The sequence below is a fragment of the Lampris incognitus genome, chromosome 16 (assembly GCF_029633865.1).
Source record: "Lampris incognitus isolate fLamInc1 chromosome 16, fLamInc1.hap2, whole genome shotgun sequence".
Taxonomy (NCBI): Eukaryota; Metazoa; Chordata; class Actinopteri; order Lampriformes; family Lampridae; genus Lampris; species Lampris incognitus.
Window position 1 is genome coordinate 39546045 of NC_079226.1, and position 21063 is coordinate 39567107.

Sequence of the window (21063 nt, forward strand, 5' to 3'; positions counted from 1 at the left end):
ACAGAAACGTAAAGGTATATGCCAAGGACAACGCCTGTGCCGCGTTATAAGCTGTGTTGAAACACAGCATGAGCGCTCACAGACAGAATCAAAGGTGATAGAACGTTTGTTCTTTAACACAGTGGACAACGAAGTATGACGGCCATGTTTGTGAACAGTGTCTATATGACAGGTTTTACATAGCTCTCTCAGCCGATAGGGACTGGTTTATAGGAACTACTAGATACAAAATGACTAGTTTATGTTGTGACATAAATCCTAGAACTAATGTTAACTAACCTGTTAAGTCTGATGTTTATTTATTTATTTATTGCATTTTTTTCCTGCTGGGTTAGGCTCCAGCATCCCCACGACCCTCACAGCAGGATACACGGTTTGGATAATGGATGGATGGATTCCCCCCCCCCACCCTTTCTCTCCAATTGTATCAGGCCAATTACCCCACTCTTTCGAGCTGTCCAGGTCGCTGCTCCACCCCCTCTGCCAATGCGGGGAGGGCTGCAGGCTACCGCGTGCCTTCTCCGATACACGTGGAGTCACCAGTCGCTTCTTTTCACCTGACAAGTGAGGAGTTTCACCAGGGGGATGTAGCACGTGGGAGGATCACGCTATCCCCCCCTCCCCCGAACAGGCGCCCCGACCGACCAGAGCAGGCGCAAGTGCAGCGACCAGGACACATACCCACATCCGGCGCGACCTGCGCGACTCTGCAACTGGTCTAAGTGTGGCCAAAACTCGTTTGGGTTTTGTTAAAAATAAATAAATAAATAAATGGTTGATTGCTCCCTCCGGGTTGGGGAAGAGTTGTTGCCTCCAAGTGAAGGAGTTCAAGTATCTCGGGGTCTTGTTCACGAGTGAGGGTAGGATGGAGCGAGGGATTGACAGGCAGATTGGTGCAGCATCAGCAGGGAGCTGAGCTGGAAGGCAAAGCTCTCAGTTGTGACCGAAAGGGTGAGGTCGCGGATACAAGCTGCTGAAATGAGTTTCCGCTGCAGGGTGTCTGGGCTCAGCCATAGAGCTGAGGAGTTCGGACATCCGGAGGGAGCTCGGAGTAGACCCGCTGCTCCTTCGCGTCGAAAGGAGCCAGTTGAGGTGGTTCGGGCATCTGATTAGGATGCCGCCTGGGCGCCTTCCTTTGGAGGTTTTCTGGGCATGTCCAACTGGAAGGAGACCCCGGGGTAGACCCAGAACTCGCTGGAGGGACTACATGTCCAATCTGGCTTGGAAACATGTTGGGGTCCCTCAGGAGGAGGTGGAGGGCGTTGCTGGGGAGAGCGGTGTCTGGAGTGCCCTACTTAGCTTGCTGCCATTGCGACCCGACCCTGGAGAAGCGGCTGATGATGAGATGAGATGAGATGAGATGAGATGAGATGAGATGAGATGAGATGAGATGAGATGACATGAGATGAGATGAGATGAGATGAGATGACATGAGATGACATGAGATGAGATGACATGAGATGAGATGAGATGAGAAAACTGAAGAAAAAAAATGGCAAAAGGCCTCGTGAGAGATGGATCCCCTGTTGACAGGCATCATAACATAAGTTAATGGTGCAAGATAACCAACACAGGCCCTGTGACGGACTGGCGGCCTGTCCTAATGCCTGCTGGGATAGGCCCGGGTTGAGAACCACTGGACTAAAGGGTCCCACCCGTTAGTCAGCTCCCTCACTCCTCTGGGTGCACGCGTGTCCGACGGCCTCACCACCCCACTTCCGCCGCCAATGCGGTGGCGTCTTATCTTTTACCTTAAATAGCCCCTCGATGTAATGCAGTACAGTGTGAGGTTAGGCTAGCTTAAGGGCCTGATCAGATCATGTTTGGTTAAGGTTAAGTCATCCGAAGTGCAGATAGTAAAGCAGATAGAAATATGCAACTTGCACCGCCCTTCTATAGGCTATCTTAAGTTTCCCTTCTGCAGATGAGTAAAGCATCAACTGGACACACATGGTGAGGGTTATATTCAGTGACGTGAAGGTGGGGTCGGTGGCTGGTGAGGCACTGACTTTTTCAGAGTCAGATTTACAAATATATGAACCCAGTATTAGTAGCTTCAATTCACCATTCAGTTGGCTGCTTGCATTGACTACTGCTTGTGTTTCATATCTCAGCAGCATTCTTTACGCACGTGTAATTAAGGTACACATTTGGACAAGGACCGTGCGTGTTTTCCTAATTCGCCATCGTAATTCCACCATTACTATTACTATTTTCTATAGTGTGTAGTTTTTATCTGTTGTTGCTTTTTGTATTTGTTTATCTTTGTAGAGTGTCCTTGAGTGTCCAGAAAGGCGCTTATAAATAAAATGTATTATTATTATTATTATTACTACTATTAGTATTTAATTGATTACATACTCATTCAGTACAAATGAAAGGATGTACTGCAGGGTATGCATGGGCTTACCCTTACTTGACAATGAAGTCCACTCTTCTGTCCTTCTGGACAAAAATCTCCGTGACTTTGTTGTAAAAGTCCTCCTTGCTTAGGGATCCAAGCAGCGAAGCTGGTGGACCCCCTATTGTATTTGTTAGGATTATTATTATTTTTCTCCGCTAAAAGTGTGTGAGGCTCAGCAACCGTAAGGTCCTAGACCAACCAACTTTGGTACGTGGATTCCTATGGCCCCCCCACTACTCAGGCACCACAAATCACCTATGTCAGCCAGATGGTGGCGCTATAACAAAGGGTCATGCGTAATTCCCGCACCATAAGTCAGATCAACACAAAACTGCACAGACCTATGCATCTGAATGTGCTCTACAACTTTGTTATTGGGACCACATATGACAGCCATATAGTTTGCCCGCCATTTTGACTTGTATTAGTTTGGGCGCGGTTTCTCAGCTAAAAGTGTCTGAGGCTCAGCAACCATAAGTCCTAGACCAACCAAATTTGGTAGGTGCATTCATACGCCCCCCCCCCCACTACTCTGGCACTACAAATCACCCATGTCAGCCAGATGGTGGCGCTATAACAAAGGGGCATGCTTAAAAGGCCATAACTCCCACAGCATAAGTCAGATCAACACAAAACTTAATCGACCCATGCATCTCGATGTGCTCAACAACTTTACTATTGGGACCACCTATGTCAGTCATATAGTTTGCCCGCTATTTTGACTTATTTGGTGTGGAAGCGCTGCAGCTCTACATACCACACGCCAGGACCCCTGGGTTTCACGACATACTTTTTCTTTTTACGGCAGTCGGCTAGGACGCAAGAAATCAGACACCGTCTGGTCCAGTTTTGGAAACTCTGGCACATGTTTCTGAAGCAAGATTCTTCAGTCTTTATTACATTACCAACATGCTGAAACGGTAGTCTATTACAGGCTAGGTGTATAAAAGGCCCCTACGTATCATAGCGTTCATTATTTATGTTGGGTGAAGGTATATGATCATGAGGACAAAACCATTCAAATTGCTCCATAGGGGGCGCCACAATGCCAATGCTTGGACCCCTCCCAGCGCCGCTTGCGGCTTTAATCTTCTTTTAGTTTTAGAAGTCTTTCCGTCCTGTAAACCCGTGCGCTCACGCATACGCCCCCTTCAGTGAGGCAGAGGTACTGGCTGCCTCATCTCGTGCTTTCTCAGCGCGGTTTTCTGTAAGATCAGCAAGACTAAATATGTCATACACATACATGAAATACGTTAACTATTTTAAGGAAAGTGAGGACACATGATAAAAGTGTCTACAAACATGACATGGGTGACAAACAGTGAGATAGCGAAAGGCACGCGCTCAACCCAGTTTGTGAGGGATTGCGCAATCCGAGGTGAGGCTCCGCTCCTCGCTGCCTCAACTCGCGTATCTCCCCTCTAATTGAACAGAAAATATGCAAATTCGGCGATTTTGATAATAAAAATGATTTAAATTATTGGAATTGTACATAAATTACATTCATAGCACAGATCAGTAGACAAATATTAATATTTATTTTATCATCATTTGTTTTTTCGGTAACACTCTATGGGGAACGTAGTCACCATTAATTAGGTGCTTATTAGCATGCAAATTAGCAACATATTGGCTCTTAATTGCTCATTATTACGTACTCATTAATGCCTTATTCTGCATGGCCTTATTATACAACCAGTAAGCCATTAACTATGAGTTTTCCCTCTATAACCTCAGAAGTATTGCTTATTAGTAGTACCATCTCAATATGCTTTGCTTAGTATGGCCTTTATAAGGTGGTAGTACCACAAGAAGAGTTATTCTCCCTTACTATCACTTAATGAATATGCTCTGTTCTTACATAACAAGACACAAAACTACAAGTGTTCATAGTGTTACATTACTCTAAATTAAGTTTTTTGTTACTTAGAATATGTTCCCCATACTAAAGTGACATCTTGATCATTACTAATTCACTAGTAATTAAGTTTTTTTCTGTTCCCCATACTAAAGTGTTACTGTTTTTTCTTTTCATGATGAAAGGTGAGCCTCTGCCTCCCCTCCTTAGTTGTACTGTTTAAGTCCTGTCATGTGTGCTCTTCGTGTCAATTTGAAGTAAGTTACTCTTTCAGTGACGTCATGTTATTGACGTTAGTCCGGTAGTTTCATATTGCATGTTACTGTCCACAGGTCGTCCACAGTTACCCGCAGTAGCATGTCAGGTTTGGGGGATACAACTGATCGGTCAGCTAAACTGATGATCCTGACGTGATTTGAACACGCAACCTTCTGATCTGGAGTCAGACGCGCTACCGTTGCGCCACAGGATCTGAAGGTATTAAAATGCTCACACCAAAAAAATTCCCTATGATGAATACCCAAAATGTTGTGGAATCATAGTTTTTGTTTGAACTGCCCCTTAAAATCATATAGTCAGGGGTGAGAGTGGTTAATGGCCAAAATGACAATTAAGACAATAGACCAGCTTTTCTCCATTAACAGATGGCAGGTCCTGGTAAAGGTCAAAGAATGACATGCAGTGTGAAGAATTTAACATTTTATAAGAATTTTACAATCTAAAATGATTTCAAATGAATTTCTATCCAAGGTCAGCGAACTGTAAAAGTGATAAATCAAGGGTAAAACCAGAATGGAGTTGACCAAATCTTTGTGTTAGGCTTTGGGGATATGTTAGAATTCAAATATTTCCTCAGGGTAATGCAATACAGTATGAGGTGAGACTAGCTTATCAGGGTCTAATCAGATCATGTTGGCTTAAGGTTAATTCATATTCAATGCAGCAGTACTGTATCACAGACAGAAGAATGCAAATTCCTCTGCCATTTTATAGGCTGTCTTAAGTTTTTCCTTCTGCAGATGAGCAAAGTATAAAATTGGACACACATAGGTCAGGGTTATATTGGTTAAGTCGTCTCACGTGTGCTCTTCGTGTCAATTTGAAGTAAATTACTCTTCAGTGACGTCATGTTATTGACGTTAGTCCGGGAGTTTCATATTGTATATTACTGTCCACAGGTCGTCCGTTTATCCAGTTATCTGCAGCAGCATGTCACATTTGGGGGATATAACTGATCAGCCAGCTAAATTGATGATCCTGACGTGATTTGAACACGCAACCTTCTGATCTGGAGTCAGACGCGCTACCATTGCGCCACAGGATCTGAAGCTGTTGAAATGCTCACACCAAAAAATTCCCATGAATGCCCAAAATGTTGTGGAATATTTTTTTTTTGAGCTGCCCCTTAAAATCATATAGTCAGGGGTGAGAAGGTTAATGGCCAAAATGACAATAAAGACAATAGACCAGCTTTTCTCCATTAACATATAGGAGGTCCTGCCAAAGGTCAAAGAATGGCATGCAGTGTGGAGAATGTAAGAATTTGTAAGAATTTTACAATCCAAAATGATTTGAAATCAGTTTCTATCAAAGCTCTGCTGACAGTAAAAGTGGTATATCAAGGCTAAAATCAGAATTGAGTTGACCAAAGCTTGGTGTTAGGTTTTCGGGGCATCTTTGACTTCAAATATTTCCTTTATTTAAAGTACAGTGTTGGGTTAAGGTTAATTCATCTTCAATGAACATGATAAAGCACAATGATGAATTAAATTTTGTCTTCCCTTTTATAAGCTAACTTAAATGTTTCCTTCTACAGATGAGCAAAGCATAAATTACACAAAAAGGGTCATATTGTTTAAATGCTCTCATGTGTGTTTTACATAAACAGTTAGAGTAGGGGACTCCTTTATTGACATGATAGTATTGCCTTTAGCCCGATGCTTTCATATTGCTGCCCCCAAGTAGTCCAACGCAGCATGCCAAGTGTCAGAGATACAGCTGAGTCACCAGCTAACTTTATGATCCTGACGTGATTTGAACACGCAACCTTCTGATCTGGAGTCAGACGCGCTACCGTTGCGCCACAGGATCTGAAGCTGTGAAGATGCTCACACCAAAAAATTCCCATGAATACCCAAAAAGTAGTGGAATAATTTTTTTTTGAACTGCCCCTTAAAATCATATAGTCAGGGGTGAGAAGGTTAATGGCCAAAATGACAATAAAGACAATAGACCAGCTTTTCTCCATTAACATATAGGAGGTCCTGCCAAAGGTCAAAGAATGGCATGCAGTGTGGAGAATGTAAGAATTTGTAAGAATTTTACAATCCAAAATGATTTGAAATCAGTTTCTATCAAAGGTCTGCTGACAGTAAAAGTGGTATATCAAGGCTAAAATCAGAACTGAGTTGACCAAAGCTTGCTGTTAGGTTTTGGGGGCATCTTTGACTTCAAATATTTCCTTGATTTAAAGTACAGTGTTGGGTTAAGGTTAATTCATCTTCAATGAACATGGTAAAGCACAAAGACGAATGAAATTTTGTCTTCCCTTTTATAAGCTAACTTAAATGTTTCCTTCTACAGATGAGCAAAGCATAAATTACACACAAAGGGACACATTGTTTAAGTGCTCTCATGTGTGTTTTACATAAATAGTTAGAGTAGGGGACTCGTTTATTGACATGATAGTATTGCCTTTCATATTACTGTCCCCAAGTAGTCCAAGGCAGCATGCCAAGTGTCAGAGATACAGCTGAGTCGCCAGCTAACTTTATGATCCTGACGTGATTTGAACACGCAACCTTCTGATCTGGAGTCAGACGCGCTACCGTTGCGCCACAGGATCTGTTGACATCTAAATGCTAACACCAAAAAATCCCCTATGTTGAATACACAAAAAGTGGAGTAATATTTTTTGTTTTTTAAACTGCCCCGTCAGATCATTTAGTCAGCTAACAGTAAAAGTGATAAGTCAAGGGCAAAATCAGAAGTGAGTTGACCAAATCTTTGGGTTACGTTTTGGGGGTATGTTTGACTTCAAATATTTCCTCGATGTAATGCAGTAAAGTTTGAGGTTAGACTAGCTTAAGGGTCTGATCAGATCATGTTGGTTTAAGGTTAATTCATATTCAGTGCAGACTGTATCACAGATAGAAGAATGCAATTTCCTCTGACCTTTTATAGGCTGTCTTAAGTTTTTCCTTCTGCAGATGAGCAAAGTATAAGATTGGACCCGCATAGGTCAGGGTTATATTGTGTAAGTCCTCTCACGTGTGCTCTTCGTGTCAATTACTCTTCAGTGATGTCATGTTATTGACGTTAGTCCGGTAGTTTCATATTGTATATTACTGTCCACAGGTCGTCCGTTCATCCAGTTATCTGCAGCAGCATGTCACATTTGGGGGATATAACTGATCAGCCAGCTGAATTGATGATCCTGACGTGATTTGAACACGCAACCTTCTGATCTGGAGTCAGACGCGCTACCATTGCGCCACAGGATCTGAAGCTGTTGAAACGCTCACAACAAAAAATTCCCATCAATACCCAAAATGTTGTGGAATAATTTTTTTCTTGAACTGCCCCTTAAAATCATATAGTCAGGGGTGAGAAGGTTAATGGCCAAAATGACAATAAAGACAATAGACCAGCTTTTCTCCATTAACATATAGGAGGTCCTGCCAAATGTCAAAGAATGGCATGCAGTGTGGAGAATGTAAGAATTTGTAAGAATTTTACAATCCAAAATGATTTGAAATCAATTTCTATCAAAGCTCTGCTGGCAGTAAAACTGGTATATCAAGGCTAAAATCAGAACTGAGTTGACCAAAGCTTGGTGTTAGGTTTTGGGGGCATCTTTGGCTTCAAATATTTCCTTTATTTAAAGTACAGTGTTGGGTTAAGGTTAATTCATCTTCAATGAACATGGTAAAGCACAAAGACGAATGAAATTTTGTCTTCCCTTTTATAAGCTAACTTAAATGTTTCCTTCTACAGATGAGCAAAGCATAAATTACACACAAAGGGTCATATTGTTTAAATGCTCTCATGTGTGTTTTACATAAATAGTTAGAGTAGCGGACTCGTTTGTTGACATCATAGTATTGCCTCAAGCCCGATGCTTTCATATTACTGTCCCCAAGTAGTCCAACGCAGCATGCCAAGTGTCAGAGATATATATAGCTGAGTCACCAGCTAACTTTATGATCCTGACGTGATTTGAACACGCAACCTTCTGATCTGGAGTCAGACGCGCTACCATTGCGCCACAGGATCTGAAGCTGTGGAGATGCTCACACCAAAAAATCCCCATGAATGCCCAAAATGTTGTGGAATAATTTTTTTTTGAACTGCCCCTTAAAATCATATAGTCAGGGGTGAGAAGGTTAATGGCCAAAATGACAATAAAGACAACAGACCAGCTTTTCTCCATTAACATATAGGAGGTCCTGCCAAAGGTCAAAGAATGGCATGCAGTGTGGAGAATGTAAGAATTTGTAAGAATTTTACAATCCAAAATGATTTGAAATCAATTTCTATCAAAGCTCTGCTGACAGTAAAAGTGGTATATCAAGGCTAAAATCAGAACTGAGTTGACCAAAGCTTGGTGTTAGGTTTTCGGGGCATCTTTGACTTCAAATATTTCCTTTATTTAAAGTACAGTGTTGGGTTAAGGTTAATTCATCTTCAATGAACATGATAAAGCACAATGATGAATTAAATTTTGTCTTCCCTTTTGTAAGCTAACTTAAATGTTTCTTTCTACAGATGAGCAAAGCATAAATTACACAAAAAGGGTCATATTGTTTAAATGCTCTCATGTGTGTTTTACATAAACAGTTAGAGTAGGGGACTCCTTTGTTGACATGATAGTATTGCCTTTAGCCCGATGCTTTCATATTGCCGTCCCCAAGTAGTCCAACGCAGCATGCCAAGTGTCAGAGATACAGCTGAGTCACCAGCTAACTATATGATCCTGACGTGATTTGAACACGCAACCTTCTGATCTGGAGTCAGACGCGCTACCGTTGCGCCACAGGATCTGAAGCTGTGAAGATGCTCACACCAAAAAATTCCCATGAATACCCAAAAAGTAGTGGAATAATTTTTTTTTGAGCTGCCCCTTAAAATCATATAGTCAGGGGTGAGAAGGTTAATGGCCAAAATGACAATAAAGACAACAGACCAGCTTTTCTCCATTAACATATAGGAGGTCCTGCCAAAGGTCAAAGAATGGCATGCAGTGTGGAGAATGTAAGAATTTGTAAGAATTTTACAATCCAAAATGATTTGAAATCAGTTTCTATCAAAGGTCTGCTGACAGTAAAAGTGGTATATCAAGGCTAAAATCAGAATTGAGTTGACCAAAGCTTGCTGTTAGGTTTTGGGGGCATCTTTGACTTCAAATATTTCCTTGATTTAAAGTACAGTGTTGGGTTAAGGTTAATTCATCTTCAATGAACATGGTAAAGCACAAAGACGAATGAAATTTTGTCTTCCCTTTTATAAGCTAACTTAAATGTTTCCTTCTACAGATGAGCAAAGCATAAATTACACACAAAGGGACATATTGTTTAAGTGCTCTCATGTGTGTTTTACATAAATAGTTAGAGTATGGGACTCGTTTGTTGACATGATAGTATTGCCTTTCATATTACTGTCGCCAAGTAGTCCAAGGCAGCATGCCAAGTGTCAGAGATACAGCTGAGTCGCCAGCTAACTTTATGATCCTGACGTGATTTGAACACGCAACCTTCTGATCTGGAGTCAGACGCGCTACCGTTGCGCCACAGGATCTGTTGACATCTAAATGCTAACACTAAAAAATCCCCTATGTTGAATACCCAAAAAGTGGAGTAATATTTTTTGTTTTTTAAACTGCCCCGTCAGATCATTTAGTCAGCTAACAGTAAAAGTGATAAGTCAAGGGCAAAATCAGAAGTGAGTTGACCAAATCTTTGGGTTAGGTTTTGGGGGTATGTTTAACTTCAAATATTTCCTCGATGTAATGCAGTAAAGTTTGAGGTTAGACTAGCTTAAGGGTCTGATCAGATCATGTTGGTTTAGGTTAATTCATATTCAGTGCAGACTGTATCACAGATAGAAGAATGCAATTTCCTCTGACCTTTTATAGGCTGTCTTAAGTTTTTCCTTCTGCAGATGAGCAAAGTATAAGATTGGACCCGCATAGGTCAGGGTTATATTGTGTAAGTCCTCTCACGTGTGCTCTTCGTGTCAATTACTCTTCAGTGATGTCATGTTATTGACGTTAGTCCGGTAGTTTCATGTTGTATATGACTGTCCACAGGTCGTCCGTTTATCCAGTTATCTGCAGCAGCATGTCACATTTGGGAGATATAACTGATCAGCCAGCTGAATTGATGATCCTGACGTGATTTGAACACGCAACCTTCTGATCTGGAGTCAGACGCGCTACCATTGCGCCACAGGATCTGAAGCTGTTGAAACGCTCACAACAAAAAATTCCCATGAATACCCAAAATGTTGTGGAATAATTTTTTTCTTGAACTGCCCCTTAAAATCATATAGTCAGGGGTGAGAAGGTTAATGGCCAAAATGACAATAAAGACAATAGACCAGCTTTTCTCCATTAACATATAGGAGGTCCTGCCAAAGGTCAAAGAATGGCATGCAGTGTGGAGAATGTAAGAATTTGTAAGAATTTTACAATCCAAAATGATTTGAAATCAATTTCTATCAAAGCTCTGCTGGCAGTAAAACTGGTATATCAAGGCTAAAATCAGAACTGAGTTGACCAAAGCTTGCTGTTAGGTTTTGGGGGCATCTTTGACTTCAAATATTTCCTTGATTTAAAGTACAGTGTTGGGTTAAGGTTAATTCATCTTCAATGAACATGATAAAGCACAATGATGAATTAAATTTTGTCTTCCCTTTTATAAGCTAACTTAAATGTTTCCTTCTACAGATGAGCAAAGCATAAATTACACAAAAAGGGTCATATTGTTTAAATGCTCTCATGTGTGTTTTACATAAACAGTTAGAGTAGGGGACTCCTTTGTTGACATGATAGTATTGCCTTTAGCCCGATGCTTTCATATTGCTGTCCCCAAGTAGTCCAACGCAGCATGCCAAGTGTCAGAGATACAGCTGAGTCACCAGCTAACTTTATGATCCTGACGTGATTTGAACACGGAACCTTCTGATCTGGAGTCAGACGCGCTACCGTTGCGCCACAGGATCTGAAGCTGTGAAGATGCTCACACCAAAAAATTCCCATGAATACCCAAAAAGTAGTGGAATAATTTTTTTTTGAACTGCCCCTTAAAATCATATAGTCAGGGGTGAGAAGGTTAATGGCCAAAATGACAATAAAGACAATAGACCAGCTTTTCTCCATTAACATATAGGAGGTCCTGCCAAAGGTCAAAGAATGGCATGCAGTGTGGAGAATGCAAGAATTTGTAAGAATTTTACAATCCAAAATGATTTGAAATCAATTTCTATCAAAGTTCTGCTGGCAGTAAAAGTGGTATATGAATCCTAATATCAGAATTGAGTTGACCAAAGCTTGGTGTTTGGTTTTGGGGGCATCTTTGACTTCAAATATTTCCTTGATTTAAAGTACAGTGTTGGGTTAAGGTTAATTCATCTTCAGTGAACATGGTAAAGCACAAAGACGAATGAAATTTTGTCTTCCCTTTTATAAGCTAACTTAAATGTTTCCTTCTACAGATGAGCAAAGCATAAATTACACACAAAGGGACATATTGTTTAAGTGCTCTCATGTGTGCTTTACATAAAGAGTTAGAGTAGGGGACTTGTTTGCTGACATGATAGTATTGCCTTTCATATTACTGTCCCCAAGTAGTCCATCGCAGCATGCCAAGTGTCAGAGATACAGCTGAGTCACCAGCTAACTTTATGATTCTGACGTGATTTGAACACGCAACCTTCTGATCTGGAGTCAGACGCGCTACCGTTGCGCCACAGGATCTCTTGACGTCAAAATGCTAACACCAAAAAATTCCCTATGTTGAATACCCAAAAAGTGGAGTAATATTTTTTATTTTTTAAACTGCCCCGTCAGATCATTTAGTCAGCTAACAGTAAAAGTGATAAGTCAAGGGTAAAATCAGAAGTGAGTTGACCAAATCTTTGTGTTAGGTTTTGGGGGTATGTTTGACTTCAAATATTTCCTCGACGTAATGCAGTAAAGTTTGAGGTTAGACTAGCTTAAGGGTCTGATCAGATCATGTTGGCTTAAGGTTAATTCATATTCAATGCAGACTGTATCACAGATAGAAGAATGCAATTTCCTCTGACCTTTTATAGGCTGTCTTAAGTTTTTCCTTCTGCAGATGAGCAAAGTATAAAATTGGACCCGCATAGGTCAGGGTTATATAGTTTAAGTCCTCTCACGTGTGCTCTTCATGTCAATTTGAAGTAAGTTACTCTTTCAATGATTTCATGTTATTGACGTTAGTCCGGTGGTTTCATATTGTATATTACTGTCCACAGGTCATGCGTTTATCCAGTAACATGTCAGATTTGGGGGATATAACTGATCAGCCAGCAAAACCGATGATCCTGACGTGATTTGAACACGCAACCTTCTGATCTGGAGTCAGACGCGCTACCATTGCGCCACAGGATCTGAGAATCTAAAAATGCTCATACCAAAAAAATTCCCTATGATGAATACCCTAAATGTTGTGGAATCATACTTTTTTGCTTGAACTGCCCCTTAAAATCATAAAGTCAGGGGTGAGAGTGGTTAATGGCCAAAATGACAATCAAGACAATAGACCAGCTTTTCTCCATTAACAGATAGGAGGTCCTGGCAAAGGTCAAGAATCACATGCAGTGTGAAGAATTTAACATTTTATAAGAATTTTACAATCTAAAATGATTTGAAATGAATTTCTATCAAAGGTCTGCTAACAGCAAAAGTGGTATATCAATGGTAAAATCAGAACTGAGTTGACCAAAGCTTGCTGTTAGGTTTTTGGGGCATCTTTGACTTCAAATATTTCCTTGATGTAAACTACAGTATGAGGTTAGGCTAGCTTAAGGGTCTGATCAGATCATGTTGGGTCAAGAATAATTCATCTTCAATGCACATGATAAAGCACATAGACGAATGAAAATTGTTTTCCTATTATAAGCTAACTTAAAGTTTTCCTTCTACAGATGAGCAAAACTTAAATTACACACAAAGGGTCATATTGTTTAAGTGCTCTCATGTGAGGTTTACATAAACATTTAGAGCAAGGGACTCTTTCATTGACATAAGAGTATCGTCTTTAGCTTTCATATTACTGTCCCCAGGTAACTAGGGGACAGTAATATGAATGTAGTGTAATACTTTCTGTTTTTTAAACTGCCGCTTCAGATCATATAGTCAAGTGGTGCAATTTGTTAAGGGCCAAAATTAAAATGGAGACAATAGACCAATTCTTCTCCATTACCAGATGGCAGGTCCTGGTAAAGGTCAAGAATCACATGCAGTGTGAAGAATTTAACATTTTATAAGAATTTTACAATCTAAAATGATTTCAAATTAATTTCTATCAACATTCAGCTAACAGTAAAAGTGATAAGTCAAGGGTAAAATCAGAATGGAGTTGACTAAATCTTTGTTTTGGGTTTGGGGATATGTTTGACTTCAAAGGTTAGACTAGCTTATAAGGGTCTGATCAGATCATGTTGCCTTAAGGTTAATTCATATTCAATGCAGACTGTATCACAGATAGAAGAATGCAAATTCCTCGGCCCTTTTATAGGCTGTCTTAAGTTTTTCCTTCTGCAGATGAGCAAAGTATACAATTGGAAACACATAGTCTCCGCCAGCTCAAGAAGTTCAACCTGTCTCAGGAATTGTTGGTTCAGTGCGTGAATTAAGAGGCTAGAGGGCACTAGCTAGCTGGTTTACTATTCACATCTTTACCTCCCCCCTCTAGTGTGACAGCACCTGGCTGCGTCTTCCTCAGATGTCCTGTTACAAACCTTGAGAAAAACGTGCTAAATTCGTTAGCATAGTGCACGTTATTATCTGTTATATATGTATGGGGCAATATCATGCCTGTTGTAAAAGTAATGGTGTCCCATTTAGCATTTTCAAAATGGTTTCAACACTGCTGTTTGTCCCTCTATTTTTTTTCCTGGAGTTCTTCGGTTTGGTTTTTCTCCCGTAGCAATTTTGGCAAGTTCATGGTTTGCTTGATGGCCTTTATAATGTAATTCTTAGTATCAAGGCACACCATCAACATTTAGTTAGTATCATTATTTCTGCACTTGTTTGGGGTCACACTGCAAGCATTATCTTTGTCTTGTATTCTTATTGTAGGAAGTAAGTATATAACATTTTGGCCCAAGTTTTCTGTGGGTAGTTCACACCAGCACTTGAATAGGTCTTTCGAGTTGACAAAGAACTTGTCTAAAATTTGACATTTTATCGTTTTTTGGCATGTAACATACTGTTGCCCCCTAGCGCCAAGGCTGGGCAATCTGGGAACTGCTGCTGAAGTTGGCGCGCACACTCAGGAAGGGCTTTCCTTAAAGGTAGAATGAGTAGGACTTTTCATTTGCGGTTTGTAAACACAGAACTCATGGAAGGAGTTTCATAATGTTCTGTTCGACCCATTCCTGGCTATGTTTAACCATTAATTTGAAAATGGGATCCTACCTCAACCACTCAGGGAGGCCAATATCTTGCTTATCCTTAAAAAAGGAACGTGCCCTGAGAGTTGCACCTCCTATAGGCCTATTGCCCTACTTAACTCTGACCAAAAACTGCTTTCCAAATTACTAGCCATGCGTTTGGAAAAAGTGTTACCTTATATTATTAAGGAGGACCAGACCGATTGTATTAAAGGTTGGAACTCCTGTGATAATGTGAGAAGTCTCCTTAATGTCATTCAGCTATCCCAGGGCTGCAACAACCCTGCCCTTGTGCTTTCTCTTGAGGCTGAGAAGGCATTTTTATGCACTGGAGAAATTTGTCCTCGGCGATAACTTTGTCAGTTGGGTTCTTTACAATTCTCCAATGGCAGCAGTTCTGACTAATGGGATGAGATCTAGCAACTTTCCCCTTCACTGCGGGAATAGACAGGGCGACCCCTCTTAGCCTGCTGCTCTTCGATGCTGCTATTGAGCCACTGGCTCAAGCAATAAGGGAGATTGCGCTACTATCTGGTGTTCTCGTTGGAGAGAGGGAGCATAAATTTACTCTTTATGAAGATGATGTGTTGATATTTTTATCAAAACCACAAACCTCTATTCCCTGCCTGATCCAAGCCATTTCAACATTTGGCACTTTTTCAGGGTACAACATTAATTTAGCAAAGTCTGAGGTCATGCCACTGGGGGTCTCTAACGTCTGTCGCAGGCCTGTCAGGGCCCTTCCTTTCCATTGATCACCCTCTGGTTTTGTTTACTTAGGAGTGTGTATAACACCCACATATGGTCAGATGTTTAAGGCCAATTTCCCTGCTCTTCTGGATGCCATAAAGGCAGATTTAGATTGCTGGGCCCCGTTACCACTTTCCTAGCTTGGAAGGATTGCTCTCATTAAAATGAACATCCTGCCCAGATTACTCTACCACTGCAAATAATCCATATTTTGTTATCTAATAGGGTTATCGAAGTGCTCGAAGGCTGGCTGAGTTCTTTTATCTGGACTAAAAGGAAGCCCCAACTGAAGATGGCAAAACTCCAAATGGCTGGCTCTGATGGGGGCTTAGATGTACCAAATGTGAGACTCTATCAGTTGGCAGCACATCTCCGGGTGATAGCAGATTGGCTCAGATATAACCCAGCCTCAATTTGGCTCAACATTGACTCCTCTCAGTCCAAGTGTCCTTTGTGAAATTTGCTGTTTGTGAATAACTTTGAGTCTGTTGAGGACCTCTCTACTAACCCTATCACTCTAAGTGCAGTCAGAGCCTGGAGGTCCATCCGTACTGTGCTCATTTAACATCCACTCTTACTCCTATTCTGGATGGCCCGGATTTTCTGCCGGGCTGCCAAGACCAGGTCTTTAAAGCATGGCACGGCCAGGGGCTAACAAAGCTAGGAGATTTATTCGAAGGCCAGACTTCGCTATCCTTTCAGCAGCTGCAGCAGCGATATGGCTTACAGAAAGGTGACATTTTTAGATACTTTCAAATCAGACACTTCATCACTAAAGATGCCACATTAACAGCCATTAACGCCACCTCACGTGTAGAAAGGGCCTTGTCTTGACAAGTGTCCAAGAAACGCATTAGTGTGTTTTATAAAGCCCTAAATTCCAACTCATCTCAAACTTCCCAAGCTATTAAGCAAGCCTGGGAGAGAGACTTGGGCATCTCGATTAACGACCCAGATTGGCAGGAAGTGTGGACCCATGCTATGGAAATATCTATCTGTAATCGAACTAAATCTACTCAGTTTAAACATTTACATCATACGCATATAACACCTGCTCTCAAAAACAAGACGGTCTGGTATTGTGGATGAACTGTGAGTTATTTTTTTGGTGTTCCAACAGGGTTACATCATATGTGCCTCCATCTTGGTCTTCCAGATGGTCATATTATTAACATCAGACATAAGAGGCTATTCAATCTATTGACTTTTGCCACTAGGAAGAATATTTTGCTCTTTTGGATTGCCGACGTCACTCCAACAAAAAAGCCGTGGCACAATCTTATAATGGAGTGCATACCCAATGAATACATCTCATGTATGCTTCACTCCTCACTCGACGCCTTCTATAAAGTTTGGGATCCTTACTGAGAACATATTGGACCTATGCTGCCATCTTCCATATTACAAGGGTTTCCTACACAGGCCTAGCCTTTTCCTGTACCTTTTCTATTGCAAAACCAGTTTTCCTGTAACCTTGCTATTTGTTCACATATTTATTTAGTTGATGCTGCCTTTCTCTGTTGTAGGGGGTGGTGAGGGTTGGGGATGGAGGAGACGGTCCTGTGGGTCGTATTAGAGCGTATACGACCTGTGTGGTCAGATGGGTTGGAGGACTTGTAGGGATGGAGATAGCGCCCACTACTTTTTATTTACTTACTCCTTTTGTCATGTCATGTCTGAGCTGTTGTGTTCTGTGTTGTATATGAAAATGTAATAAAGACATTCTAAAAAAACTAAAAAAAACCCCACATCATTCAAAGTTGGCCCCCTCCTCCCCAGCGCAACAACAGCAGAACTGCATGCCCCCTGACCCCAGCTGCCAGAACACATCCCAGTGCACAGGCCAACTCCGCATCACTGTTCATCCCAGTGTTCGCCAGCAGGGGAAAGCCATCCCCAGGTTCACTCTCATTTCGGAACAAGCTTTGTCCGCTTGGTGTTTCGCCTCACTATATTTGCGTCTTTTTGTCGCGGTGTCCGCCATTGTCACAGCTTCCTCCGTGCTTACGATCTGTATCTGGCATCTGGTCGCTATGTTTTTATAGAGTCCCGCTGCCCAAAGGGAAACGCCCAGTTCTCTGATACACTATGTGGTGTAATTTGAACACATCGTCAGTAATGAACCCGGGGTCATCAGGTGTTTCAGGTCTTAACATCAGACACCCTCACCTGAGCAACCCAGCTGGGGGTGATCAAGCCCCGGCTTGTGTCCAGGTAGCACAAAGCCCCTGAAACTCACTTCAACAGTGGGCCTTCCACCCATTCTTCCTACCAGATCTGCATACCTGGCTCTCTTCCTTTCTTGCGCCTCTGCCATCTGATCTTCCCAGGGGGCAGTTAGCTCTAGCAAAACCACTTGCTTGGTTGCCGCAGACACCAGGACCATGTCTGGCCTGAGTGTGGTTGCTGCAATGGTGTCCGGTAACCTCAGTTGTCTCCCTAGGTTGACCAGGAACTGCCAGTCCCTTGCTGTTGTAAGCAGCCCACCCTGGGCCTTTGGCTGGGCTGGGGCCTCTCCCCTGCTCGAACAAAGGCGATGGTACATTCTGTTGGCTGTTACTGCTTGCTGTAGATGATCCCAGTGCAGATGGTGTCTGCTACTGCCTGCAGAACTTGGTCATGGCACCAATGATACCACCCCTCCCCCAAGGCCTTTGGACAGCAGCTCAGGATGTGCTCCAAGGATCCCCTTTTCTGGCAGAGTTGGCAAGCAGGTGAGTCCGACAGGGCCCAGCTGAACAGGGGAAGGGCTCGGCAGGCTATCGACACTGACTGGACCAAAAGCTTGAATCGGTGTGATTCCGCCTTCCAGAGTTCTGCCCAGGTGATCTGTCGGCTGGTTGTATGCTCCCACTTGGTCCAGGCCCCTTCTGCTTACACATACCCACCATTATGCTGTAGCAAACTTCCTCCACCTCTGCGCATATTTCCTCCTGGATTTGCTTTCACCTCTCTTTTCCTTGGGCTTTACCATAGCAGCGTCCTGTACACAGCAAAATAAGAAAATACAGGCGGAGGACAGGGCCTCTATAGATACAGACACTGCCACACATGTCTAGTGGGTCATAAGTGATGACTGACAGGGATTATTTTTTGTTTTGTATGAGTCTATACATTGATTTTTAGGAAAATCCTACTCATTTTACCTTTAATGCTATATTGGTGGCACTCCGGATCTTTGATAGTATACACAAGTCCCACCCCCCTTATTCTTTCTTTTCTGAATTTCCAGTCCTGCCTGCCCACACAAGTGTAAAGAGAGCAATGTCATGAGGTGAACTTGCTATTCTTGTATGCAACCAACGTTCTGTAAAATACAGCTAGACAGGCCTCCTCCTTTGAGTGAGTATGTGCCTTGCAAATGTACGGATCTCGCCCACTCCACCAACACAACTCAAGTCAAGTCAATTTCATTTGTATAGCCCAATATCACAAATTACAAATTTGTGTCAGTGGGCTTTACAGTAACACAACATCCTGTCCTTAGACCCCCACACCATAGGGAACAACTCACTAAAAAAAGCATTTGACAGGGAGAAAAAATAGGAAGAAACCTCAGGGAGAGCAACGGAGGAGGGATCTCCTCTGAATAGACTGTGGGTTGGAGAGTATGATTGCTGGAATCGCTGGTTTACTATTCCGTTGCCCAACTTCCTCTCTCCTCCACCCCCCCTTACTTGTTTCCTTCTGTGGCCTCATATCTGCCTCAGCTCACTTGGAATATCCTCCTCAAGTCCCGGGGTAGGGGGTGGGGGTGGGGGGGCTTGTAGCGTGCCCTCTTATCATAAAAATGTGTTCCAGAAACCCAGTATGGAATCCTGTGAATAGCCCACGGCTTGAAGGGTCCCCTACTACTCATAATATCCAGCCGACGTTAAACAACAAAGGAAGGCTAATTATTTAGAGTGTGGCCGACTTGCCAGTAGAGAGGCGCCCTGGAAATATAACAATCTACATTTACATACCAATCTACCTTAAAGTATTTGAATTTAAATGAATGAATTTGAAACTTCAGCCTATCGTTAGCCTGTTAAGGCATGGCAGGGCCAGGGTTTCGCAAACTGAAACACATTTCAAAAACCTCTCCGATAACCTGCGTTTTATCCATTAAGATCTGGCCACTCTGATGACAACAGGTTGTCGCCTAACGGATGCTTTGTGTGTAGTCTGCACAATGAAACGATGTTATCCCTCTTTAAATATAGGCCTACGTTGCTGTTAACACGTGCGCTGTAATTACAGCTTCATTTCAACCGGTGGCAGAGCACAAACAGTTGGCAGTGTATATCTGTGGAGAATTCGTGCCACAGAAGCTCCTCGTTATGAGTGGAGTAAGATGTAATAAAAGAAGCAGGGCAATATGTGAAATCTCACAGGCAACTAGGAGCACTCTGGTAGTTGCAGATGTGGACGGGTATCCTGCAACAGCCGCTTGATCTTCTGTAATAACAGATGCAGGAGTACATTTGTCGAGTTCAATATGAGAGTAAATTTTGCACCCTCGGGATTAAATGATGTTTTTATATTTGGCTGCTGAAAAGAGGCGTTGCCACCCGTCATTGCGGGGTCTCCGTTTCACTTGAGTTGGGATAGAACCAGAGGTGGTCCTAGCAAAACTATTGTGCAAGCTAGCTGATGGATTAGAGCACTTTCTCATGAATTACTCAACTGCACATTAATCAGCCTCCGATTGCCTTGACATTTTTGATTAGTTTCCGGGTTTATATTCCACATAAGCTGTGCTTTGCTCAAGGGGACAGAAGGTCTTGTTTTGGTTTGATTTGCTTACCTGATTGCATAAACGAAGGAGTCTGGCCTGTAGGCGCGAGGTCATGGATCAGGGCTTCTCACACTTATTACTCGAAGGTCTGCATCTGATTTTTATTTGAGGTCAGTGGCCCGGAACTACTGGCAATAAAAAAATATTTAATCAACATCAGGAATCAGGGACAATTTATTGTCATTTCTTTCATGTACTTGGGTACATGAAAGAAACAAAATTCCGTTCCCCCCAGCCCGCAGCAGTGCGACACGAAAGACAACAACACACATCCCAAATTTCCCAAAACCGACACCGCCAAAAACATCCAAAAACATACAAAAACAGAGAAAACAAAACAAAAAACACACAAACAGTTAACGACACAGTCCACTCAGTGCAACACAGTCCAAAAATTCCACTGACCAGAGAGCGAACGCCAGCCAGGATGACTGCTGGTCTGCATGGGCTAGCAGTTAGCTTAGCCTGCCCCTCTTCTGCGTCCTGTTTCCTCCTCGGGTGCAGCTCCAGGCAGGGCCATGGTACTTGGGCCTACCGGACGCAGCAGACCAGGGGCCTCATGTATCAACCGTTACTATGGGCAAATTTGTTCTCACACACCCATGAAATTGTTTAGCCCTTAAGATTGTC

General features: G+C 42.3%; 12 non-coding genes across 12 annotated transcripts; all 12 read right to left on the bottom strand.

Annotated features, from left to right (window-relative positions):
- Window positions 1–4662: 4662 nt before the first annotated feature.
- trnaw-cca (transfer RNA tryptophan (anticodon CCA)) lies at window positions 4663–4734 on the bottom strand. The gene has a single exon. It is a non-coding gene; the product is annotated as a tRNA-Trp (tRNA).
- Window positions 4735–5514: 780 nt separating this feature from the next.
- trnaw-cca (transfer RNA tryptophan (anticodon CCA)) lies at window positions 5515–5586 on the bottom strand. Its single transcript has one exon. It is a non-coding gene; the product is annotated as a tRNA-Trp (tRNA).
- A 695-nt stretch (window positions 5587–6281) lies between these two features.
- Window positions 6282–6353, bottom strand: trnaw-cca (transfer RNA tryptophan (anticodon CCA)). Its single transcript has one exon. It is a non-coding gene; the product is annotated as a tRNA-Trp (tRNA).
- A 682-nt stretch (window positions 6354–7035) lies between these two features.
- On the bottom strand, window positions 7036–7107 carry trnaw-cca (transfer RNA tryptophan (anticodon CCA)). The gene has a single exon. It is a non-coding gene; the product is annotated as a tRNA-Trp (tRNA).
- A 586-nt stretch (window positions 7108–7693) lies between these two features.
- Window positions 7694–7765, bottom strand: trnaw-cca (transfer RNA tryptophan (anticodon CCA)). The gene has a single exon. It is a non-coding gene; the product is annotated as a tRNA-Trp (tRNA).
- Window positions 7766–8465: 700 nt separating this feature from the next.
- Window positions 8466–8537, bottom strand: trnaw-cca (transfer RNA tryptophan (anticodon CCA)). The gene has a single exon. It is a non-coding gene; the product is annotated as a tRNA-Trp (tRNA).
- A 695-nt stretch (window positions 8538–9232) lies between these two features.
- trnaw-cca (transfer RNA tryptophan (anticodon CCA)) lies at window positions 9233–9304 on the bottom strand. Its single transcript has one exon. It is a non-coding gene; the product is annotated as a tRNA-Trp (tRNA).
- Window positions 9305–9986: 682 nt separating this feature from the next.
- On the bottom strand, window positions 9987–10058 carry trnaw-cca (transfer RNA tryptophan (anticodon CCA)). Its single transcript has one exon. It is a non-coding gene; the product is annotated as a tRNA-Trp (tRNA).
- Window positions 10059–10643: 585 nt separating this feature from the next.
- Window positions 10644–10715, bottom strand: trnaw-cca (transfer RNA tryptophan (anticodon CCA)). The gene has a single exon. It is a non-coding gene; the product is annotated as a tRNA-Trp (tRNA).
- Window positions 10716–11411: 696 nt separating this feature from the next.
- Window positions 11412–11483, bottom strand: trnaw-cca (transfer RNA tryptophan (anticodon CCA)). Its single transcript has one exon. It is a non-coding gene; the product is annotated as a tRNA-Trp (tRNA).
- A 682-nt stretch (window positions 11484–12165) lies between these two features.
- On the bottom strand, window positions 12166–12237 carry trnaw-cca (transfer RNA tryptophan (anticodon CCA)). The gene has a single exon. It is a non-coding gene; the product is annotated as a tRNA-Trp (tRNA).
- A 588-nt stretch (window positions 12238–12825) lies between these two features.
- Window positions 12826–12897, bottom strand: trnaw-cca (transfer RNA tryptophan (anticodon CCA)). Its single transcript has one exon. It is a non-coding gene; the product is annotated as a tRNA-Trp (tRNA).
- Window positions 12898–21063: the final 8166 nt, after the last annotated feature.